General features: G+C 40.1%; 1 protein-coding gene across 6 annotated transcripts in view; it reads left to right on the forward strand.

The window, feature by feature from the left end:
- Nucleotides 1-9,982, forward strand: part of Hnrnp-k (Heterogeneous nuclear ribonucleoprotein K) — a 93,000-nt gene that overhangs the window by 21,739 nt on the left and 61,279 nt on the right. For 3 of the 6 annotated variants that reach the window (XM_083042335.1, XM_083042333.1, XM_083042339.1), the window contains exon 2: nucleotides 5,544-5,593. The exons of 1 other annotated variant lie outside the window; for it this stretch is intronic. The gene's annotated coding sequence lies outside the window, so the exon portion shown is untranslated. Of the gene's footprint in view, nucleotides 1-3,743; nucleotides 3,950-5,543; nucleotides 5,594-8,730; nucleotides 9,029-9,982 lie in introns of those variants that run through there. 2 more of the 6 variants (XM_083042334.1, XM_083042337.1) reach the window with 2 other exon arrangements.

Raw genomic sequence — 9,982 nt, forward strand, 5'->3', positions numbered from 1 at the left:
GCTTCTCCTAGCTCTCTTCTTTCGCTTCTCTCCTTACTATTCTCTCTCTTTCATTTACTCACTCATGTATTCTTCCTCTTCTTTCGAAGTTGCTCATGATTTCCGTTCATTCACCCTTTCCGGTCATCACCCTTTCTTCTCGCGCTGCCTCCACCGATCCGGCATTGTTGTCTCCTCGCAACTCATTTCCGCGACTTCTTCTCAAGAACGTTTACCGCGCGGCGACAACCTCCTGACAAATTAAAGATAAACACCTACCTTTATTTTTTTGTTCAAAGTTTAGAAGAAGTAAAAAAAAGTTTGAGAGAAGAGAAATAAAAAAAATACAAACAGATTTACTTTTTAAAACTTTTTACGAACAAACGCTTTCGTAAGTGCGCGGCGATTCGTTTGTATAAAATTAAACTTTATATTTCTTAAGCGTGTGTTTGCATGCAATTCTTAAGCTTCCCGCGACTGCTTCGCGAAAAACAAGCTGCGACAATTTCATCGCCATTTCCCAACTTTTGCAATTATACTATCTTCGCGAACGACGCGTAAAATGATTTCGCTGATGGGGAAAGATACATTGCGCTCGCAAATAAGAATGAAGATCTTTAAGGTCCGCGAAGGATTTATCGCTGGCTGAGTCCATGCAGAAAATGCATCGCGTAATCATCCAGTTTGCGTTTAGAAATGTTCTCATAGTCGCTCGTTCGTCATCGTCAAAGTGAATCTCGTCTTACAGTTGCGAGTCGCGTGACGTCTTAATTCTGTTCTTATAATTCCATCTTACACGCTGTGCCGTCAACCGGATAAGAGCCGGTCAGCTAATAATATCGTTAAGTTTGACATGTAAAGCTTATTTCTAGGAGAGGGATTGAGTAGACTTTAACAATGTATTATTCATTGCTTAGTGTTATTAAAAACAGATTAATGAAAAAATAAAGATACAATAGATATTAATAGAGAAATAATTTTTAAATTCTCGTTAAGAATAATTATATGTATATACGTGTTATTGAGGTTTTTTTTTTTTATTAAATTTGTTAAAATGTGTTGTCAGAATCGAATTTGATAGCTTAACGAATTTTATTGTTCAAAAATAGAATGTTTGGAAATTGGCGTTATTTTAGGATGCAATAAGAAACTCGAGTCGAGCTTTGTTGTAGATTGGCAGGCACATTTGTCATATTTTATTAGGTCGGACAGATACGCGATCGTGTGTGGGCTTAATTGACAAGCGGAATTGGCGAACTCGTTCGCATTGTGCAGGACAACAAGGTTGGCGTGTCGAGTAATACGGTTTCCTCTTAAAAACAAGGCGAACCAATCGAACCAGTTTCCGTGGAACGAGCAACGTGCACGATATTATCTAATTTCTGAATTATTTATCACACGTCGCCCTTCTTCCACTGAAATTGTGTGTCGCTATCGATTTACGGCCCGATTACAAATGTTTAATGGTACGAATGCTTAATTATTTTCTTTGTGCACCGTAATCTTTTTGCCGACCATTTGCGTTATTTGTTTTTATTTTTTATTTATTTATTTTTTATTTTTTATCGAATGAACGCTGATTCCGTTCGTACATTGCGTAACTTAGATTTTAGCGATTCAAAATTATTCATGATATTTCTCGAATGGATGATGAATGTTTGATTAATACAATTTTTTGTATCTAATTTAGATATGTCATCAGTAGAGTAGCAAATTTTCAGTAGGATGTAATGCGATATTTCTAACTAAGGTGTACTTCAGTAATATATTCATGCATTTTACGGGATATATATGAACGTGTCGCGTTTGTGGTAGATATCTCGAGGATCCGCGCTCATTTCGTCGTACAGGAACCGGGTGTACGAGAGCAACCGAGCGATCGATAACGGATAATCGAACATCGAACGAGGACATACCCGCCTCGAGCGTTTCTGGTTCCTCTCCAAAGTCGCGAATAATACCGTGGATCGTGCTCGATAATCGCTTTTTCCGAGTCTCCACAGAGTGGATTTCGATGGTGCGAAGAGACACGTCGACACTCCGGGTGACAAATGTTCGCCGATCCGAAACGATGGTAAAGCGTCGTCTAACACAGCAACGTCTCTCTGTTAGCCTTCCACATTCAACTTCTAGGCCAGCAATAAGATCCTTTTTCAGCGTAACGTCTTGTGCTTTTATTGAAAGAGTCATCGTGCCAATTTAAAAATTTAATTTTAACGAGTAATTTAATTTAAAAAAGTATCAAGTAAAGTAATTTAGTAAAGTATTAGTAGTTTTTTATTATTTTTTTTATTCATAAAACGCGAAATTGATCTTTTATAAAAATCCAGTCAATTTAAAAGTAGTGAATTTTATTTTGGGAAATAGTATGATAAATAGGATGATGAATGAATAATGTTAACTCGACGACGAAAATGATGTAACTTACGATACAATTAACGTAGTCATGGTATGCAATTGTTGTCTATCAAATCTATCCGCGATACGGGATAGATATTGAATCGTATTTCGCTCGTTATGAGAAAATACAATTGAGTATTTATACGCACTTGCAGCGTACGTTGCGAAATTAGTAATTAGCGCTAACGGCCTCGTTGCATCTCCATTACGCGGCTTAATTCAAAATAAGACAGAACGATGCGCGAAGCGCTAACAGTGAATTCTGGGATGTAGCCAGAGAGCTACGAAGCTAATACCATTAACTCAACAATTGCTAAAGTGGCAATTAGACTTCGAAGACGAGGCTGTGTGTGCGACACTTTGGAACTGAGATTCGATTGTATATATGTGCGAAATGGCATGGAGATGGAACTTGTACGCGATGAGGATAGAGTATATTTTACGTTTTCATAAATTGCATATTTTTATTTACGTCAAGCCTTATTTTTGAGTAAATTTATTTTCAGATAATATTTTTATAAATATATAAATTTTAATATATAATAATACATAATTTTATAATATATAATTTTAACATATATATTATATAAATATTTTTTAATATGTTTTCGCGTAGACTGTTATACAAAAAAAATTGTTTGTACAAATTTTAAAAGCGATAAGAAGGCGATATTTGCATAAAGTATTCCAAACGTGTCGTATTCTAAATGTGATTTTTTTTTCGTACGAGCTAAGAATTAAAATAGGATTCGGCTGTACCGGTAGATCTTCTGAATCTTAAGCTGGTTGCTTCGACTTAATTGCCACGATTATCCTTATGTAAATACATTCCTAATGTCGCGATATCCGAAAACGGACCCGCCGCGATAAGGAGATTGCGAGCTGGCTTGAAAAGTATCATTAGGGGATGTTTGAGGGTTACACGCCGTTGGCGGCCGTGGTACCAGCTTTTCAAGTCCCTTAGCCGACGGTGGCGGTCGCCTTCGACTTTCTCGAAGCCCTTCAGCGTTCGGGGGAAGGTAGAGAAAGATCGTCCTATAGAACGGTCGCCGGGGCGTTCGGTGGTGGAAGAAAAGCGGTTGCCCTCGAGAATTCTCTTCCCCCTGCCTCCTCCAAGGGTTATGTAGGTGTTAATCGCGGCGTGTGTGCGAGAGCCGTAGAAGAGAACACCGGGATCGGGTAGTAAACCGCGAAATATCGACCGTAGATGTTGTTGATGCAAACGGTAACCATGGGTGACTCGGCTAGGTTGACCAATTGCAGTCTTTACGGTGGCCGTACACGACCAATCGGCTCGCGGTACGCTGCCGGTTTTTTGATTGGGCGATACCAGGGATAAGAGACCAGTTCGAGGCCATCGGGACTCACAAATGAACGTGGACACTTGAAGCGGAGAACATCGGCCTGCTGCTCTGCGACCGTGCAAAGTGCCCGTCGTCGTTTCCTCGTCGGGGAACTTGGTCGCCGTCAGTCACCTCGCTCGTCTTCTTATCGCGTAACGCGACCCACGGATAGCGATTCGGATTTTGTGTCTATCTCTCGATTATCGGCATCGCCGAGTCTCCCCTGCGTAAGATTCTTTTACAATCAGCTTTGAGGTCTGGAGCTCGATCTCCAACATGACCATCGCACACTACTGTGGACCGCACTTGATGTTTATCCCGCTTTGTTGTGTATCCCGCCACTTGCTTTGTGACGGTCCTCGATCGAGGAGTTCGAGTCAACGGATATACTAGCCAATTTTTCCTCAGTTTTCCTTCGACAAATTATTCTAAGCACCGCAGCATTAATTGGACGTAGTGATGCAAGAGAGAATTAGCTTTAAAATAATATACATATAGTCGCTTTAGATTGTCGATTTTTTCAGCATTTTTGGAACAAGCCAGATATGCATACTTGAATTAAATTTTTTTATTAGTCTCTTTTTGCATATTGCGTCTGATGTATTATGCTGTTATTTCATCGTATAAAATTTTTATTAAAATTTAATTTTTTAATCCACGCACACACAACCTTTTCAATTGTTCGATATTAGAGAGCTTTAATCGCGTAATCGATACTTTTTGTTGCCATTTTTTTAAATCAAATCAGACCAGAAAGTGATTGTGTGAATATAAATTTTTTATCTTAGTTATTGTTTTACATATTAAAGAAGAAAGACGATTGGCTTTCAATTTGTCCGATATTTTCGATTTTGAGATTTTTTTTATGCACTGGCGAATCGATTGATTCAGCGTATTCGCGATCCAGTTGAACGTAGACTATTCTTATACCAGATCGCGGGGCTAACAGAGTGGATTACAGTATACTTCGTGCTATAACACGCATTTCATCGGTCGAGCGCGTATTTTGCATCGGATTCGCTCGCTTTTACCACTACCATTTACTTCCACCACTACCACCATCCTTACCACTACTATCAGCAGCAGTCACCACTGTCACTGTCGTCCCTTCTCACTTGATCTATGTGTTTGTCGGAGCGAAATTAAGTTATTTCATTATCGCACGCTATTGTAGCTACGTATGTATAGACACGTTGTTGTCTCGGCGCCGAACTGGCTTCATCCGTCTCGAGAGAGAAAGAGAGAGAGAGAAAACTCGCCTGACACACACACATTAGGATTCTATAAATTTTTGTCTCTCTTGTGATCAAGTGACGCGTTAATCCCGCACTCGATAATGTACGTACACGTTTCTCGTACACGTTTACGATTTTTTTCCAGACGAATGAGATATACTTCTCTCTCTTATACATGTATAAACATATTTAATTATAAAAAAATTATATAATAAGTAAATAATAAATAATAATAGATAATTCTATTCATTATATAATTATACAATTCGCATATAATAAAATCGTAAGAGGAAAAATAAATATTTTATATCGTATATAAGTTGAAATAACACGTTCGAATCAATAACATTTTCGTTCGTCATTGTGAAGCGAAAATAAACACGTTCCGCGCGATTTGTTTATACATGAGTTTGTATACATCGAGTGTTGCAATCTCTTCGCTTAGACGCGCATTCCACAACACGTGCGCGTTTCTCTCCCGAAAAACGAGTTTGGCGAACAGCTCTCAGTCCTCTAGTCGAGTTCTCGCGTCGCGGTTCTCGTGTGGTGAACCTGGAGCATAACTCTGTCGTGTTTTATGTTTCAGCCTGACGGAGAGCTGGCATTGATCGTGGAGTAATTTACTTCTGTGTCAAGGTGAGTCGATAAGTACGTTTGCTTTAAGAATTAGTTGCTTCGTAAACTTGAGATAATACGAGTGGAATAAAAGTGTCACGCGATATCGAGTCTCGCATCTCGGTTAATTAATTTGTCACTCTCGCGGATAATATATCGTCCGTTGTTTATATTTAAATCACGTTTAAATGCAAATTTTCATGGTTTTTACAAATTTCAAGGGTAGCGATTTCAGTTGCGCAAGCAAGAGTTCGTTCATTATCGCGGTATTAGGAATACTATATTTCTAATTGTTAATTACCAGCTGCTCACGTTCTCTATTACTCGTGTACGAAGATCGGCGATAAGATCGCCGCGTGTTCTATTGTTCTTTCTCTCGTATTCCGATATGCCATTCATACGCCGCATAATTTTCTCCGGTTTCTCTTCAGCTTTTCCGCCCGTGCGAAATTTCGACGCGATTCGAGAATCCTCGATCGCGTAAGAATAATGTTTTTATTCTCGCGTTCGAACGAGCCGGTGATGAACATGAGGAAAGCCGCATGAGTTAACTGTTCCCTTCGCGCCCGTTTTCATTCAATTAGACTCGCTATTTATATCCGTGCGAGCTTCTCTCTCGGACAAGATTAAGACGATAATCAAGTCGTTGGAAACGTACGACGATTCTCTAATCGCGACGAAAGGCGCACGACGCTTTTAATTATGTCAGCCGGCGCCTAATGAAACCGGAACGAAATGTATCATTAAATTTGTATATTTCCGCGTTAATAATCACGCACGCGAGCTCGTAACTTTCATTATTATTATCATATGTATTACTTAATCCATTGATAACATGGATACCCTGGTGTTTGCGATAATAACGGTACGCGATAAAATAGCTTTTGTTTCAAAATGGAGAATTATTTCTAATACATATTTGAAACAACGACGGGAATATTCTATACTTTTTTTTTAGAAGAAAAAATAATTATGCGAAATAAGTATACATGTTATACATATATTTGAGCGAAATTTCAAGCTCTCACATATCTTCAATTTTATTTATTTTTTTACTTTTTTATGTTGATTAATGCAATTAACGTAATCCGTTATAGATCGTTTGCGAAGTTAACGTAAACTATTGCAAAACCCGACGCGAATAATTTCGACACGAAAGCGAGGTAAAGCTTTCTGTTTCTTTTCCTCTAGAGAGGAAGAAGGAAAGAAAGAAAGAAAGAGATAGAAAAAAAGAGAATCACGAAGCGTGACTGTGGATTCTCGTCTCAGTCGTGAAATCACAATCGGTCGTATCCCTCTCGCTCTCGTTCCGTGTCCTTTCCCTTTCTCTTCCTCGCTTTATTTCATATTTCGCCGTTTACTTTCTATCACGTGGCGCGATGGACGTCTCGTCCTCTTCGAGTCTCCACAATAATGAATCAATCTTTATTTAATCACGTGCTATCGCTGTTGCGATAAATGACAATTACGCGCGCTGCCACACTGATACTAGTTATTTAACGTGATAGATACTAATTATTTAACGTGCTCGTCGGAATTCTCCCGGCTCTCTCGAGCAAGCTCGATCGTATTTTCGATAACGTTCACGGAAAAAAAAATATTAATAACCATAGCTAAATTTTAGGTATGATAATAATTTTAAGACTATAGTTTAGTAAGAAATTCTTCGTTAGATTATAGTTAAAGATATTAGTTATGATGTAGTATATGGTAGCTAATATTTTTTTTCCGTGTTGAGACGTAATTGAGTGAATTTTTTCTCTCCGTAAATATGCAAATCGCATATAGGATTCGATAGGATCGATGTTTCCTCAGAAAACGTTTATTCTCGGAAGTGCCATAGTTTTTTTTTCAATAGTTTTCCTTTAACATTGTACGTTCACCAGCTTTCTATAATCCCGCTTATTTTGCGCCGCATCGCATTATCGTCACTCCGAAAAGTGTAATCCTTTCGCGCTCGTTACGGTTCGTTAATCCATATCTCGGCAGAAACGGGCGGACGTAATTTAAAAGCGAAAAGATGGAGGGGGGATCAAGCATCACGGATTGTTACGCGTGTTTATCGAATTTAATCAGTCTGCGCGAGTCGTTGACCTTTCTTTTAATCGCGCAATCCCGGCGATCACGGGCGAAATATTCTCCATAGAACGGATCGATATCCCTGAAATATATGTAAAGTGTTTTTTTCCCTATATATTTTTCCGTGGTATAATGCTGTTGTTAGAGGGAGATGTTCGCGTTTAACGTCGAAGCAATTGTAATCAATTTGTCATCAGTATTCCGTCATCAGTATTCGGCTCGAGGGCTTTCCCACAATTACCGCGAATTATTGCGAGCAATGAAAATAAAAAAGAACTGGCGGAAATGTATGGAAATCGGAGAAAGTCGTAATATACAGACGCAAAACACACGATTATACAAACGGATATGTAATAGAAGTGCAGTCGCGGAGAAACGTGTCGTGGAATATCGGAGAAATGGAAGACGCTGGAAATAAGAGAGGGAAGGAGAGAGGAGATAGGAAAAGGAACGGAGTTTATGTAATACGATAATGTAATTTAGGCGATACGACGAAGTAAGGCCGAGCTATCAGCATATTGAGCAGCGATATATCGAAGTGAAAAAGCCCGGAATATCCGTCTAGGTAATGGGAAGAACGGGAAGGCTCGGATGTATGTGTGGGTGCAAGAAAAGAGAGAGTAACCGGATGTTCGCGCTCGAGAACCGCGAGAGATACGAGACGCGAATTCGATTTTGTTTTGCCTTCGCGGTCGTAAAGCTGTTTCTATCGTCGGTCGTAACTTTTAGAGCGAGAATTTCTCCTTGAAGATTTTATCTGTTTATTCCGGAGTATCTTCCTTAGTCGTTTGGGGCTAAAATCGCGCTTCCTTATCGATGAACTCGGGATGCGCCCGAGTTCTCGTCGTGGATTATTACGACCCCCTGGAAACACATTTCTGGAATCGTGGTATCGCGGGTTCCTGCTGAATCACCCTGTACGTACGGACGGACGAAATTGCGGGGGTGGGCGCTGAAGGGAGAAGAAAGTAAGGGAAGAAAAGGTGAGAGAGAACGAAGGGACGAGGGCGCATCGTTGGCGCATGCGTGTCGACGCAACAATATGGTGAATTCCGCGAAGCGGCCCAGTATCCGCCCGACCGTCAGCTGATCGATATACTTTCGCACGCACGCCACGTCATACGCGCCGTACCCGAGTGCGACACGCATGTCATGCATCGGCCTGACCGTTACGCGTGCGACTTTACTTTGTGCGGTGCCGCGCATTCGCCGACGATCTGTGCTGCTCGGGATTTCGTGTTTGTATCGTTGCGTCATACGTGCCGTTCTCGTTTCCGTCATCCTCTTGGTGCTTGTCGAGCGGACGCGTTCGGACGACGACGGGCTCTCCTCGACGAAGGTAGAGTCCGAAGGGAGAAAGGGCTTCGCCGATCGCAGGTACGTCGAAACGAAAATGTGCCCGATCGCGTTTATCGAATCGAATATATAGTAAGCGTCTCCTTGTGATTTCCCGTGGACGGCCAAGTCCCAAATATATTGTTCAGTGCTAAGTTTTAACATTTTTGAGAAGGCTTCATTTTCATTCAGATATGAATCATTCACAAGTTCTTCGAGAAACATCTTGAATTACGTGGATAATTCGTAATCTTACCTGGGGAACGTGATACTGTGTACAGAGTATCATGATCTTTATCTAAACGTACGTAGAGCTTTTCTCATTCTCGTGCCATGACTTTTAATTGTATTTTAAAAATAATATTCTTTTTATACGTATAATAGACTTTATTATTAATAATTTTATTAATAATAAATTTGTCGGGTAACTGAAACAATTAAGTTAATGGACAATTTATGGAATTGTTTTTTTATTATATTATTTAGTCTACTAATCAATTATTCTATTTATCAGCTTATCAAATTTTTTTACAATCTATTTTCCATAATTATTTATCGTTTTACTAATTAATGTATTAATTTCTCTCCAAAGTCTTAATTTGTCTGATAATTGCACGGCCCTCTGTATCATCTCCCGATGCTTTTGCCGGACGCTGCATTCGTCGTTGCAGAGCGCATAATCTCGACGGTGTCGAGTGTCGCGGTTAGTCAGCGTTCGCCGCTCACGTAAGCGACGTAATCGCGCTTTCGGGATAAACAAGAGCCCCCGCTTATGGAGACACATCGTGTCTTCTGGAAACGCGATACTCGTGCACATTTTTATCGGGATTAATCTGGCCTAAAAACCTGAAAAAGTATATCTTATCGCGCGCCGCGTGACCTCTGCCATCGGACAGCAGGGGCTCTCCGTAGCCGTGAAATTTACTCCGAGATCTCGGAGGAGTCGTTCATTGACTCTCTCTCTCTCTCTAGTACTCTGCGTTGATACCACTGCTT

The sequence above is a fragment of the Prenolepis imparis genome, unplaced genomic scaffold (genome assembly GCF_030444845.1).
Source record: "Prenolepis imparis isolate NDT839.2.m4 unplaced genomic scaffold, iyPreImpa1.0 SCAF_7, whole genome shotgun sequence".
NCBI classification, from domain to species: domain Eukaryota; kingdom Metazoa; phylum Arthropoda; class Insecta; order Hymenoptera; family Formicidae; genus Prenolepis; species Prenolepis imparis.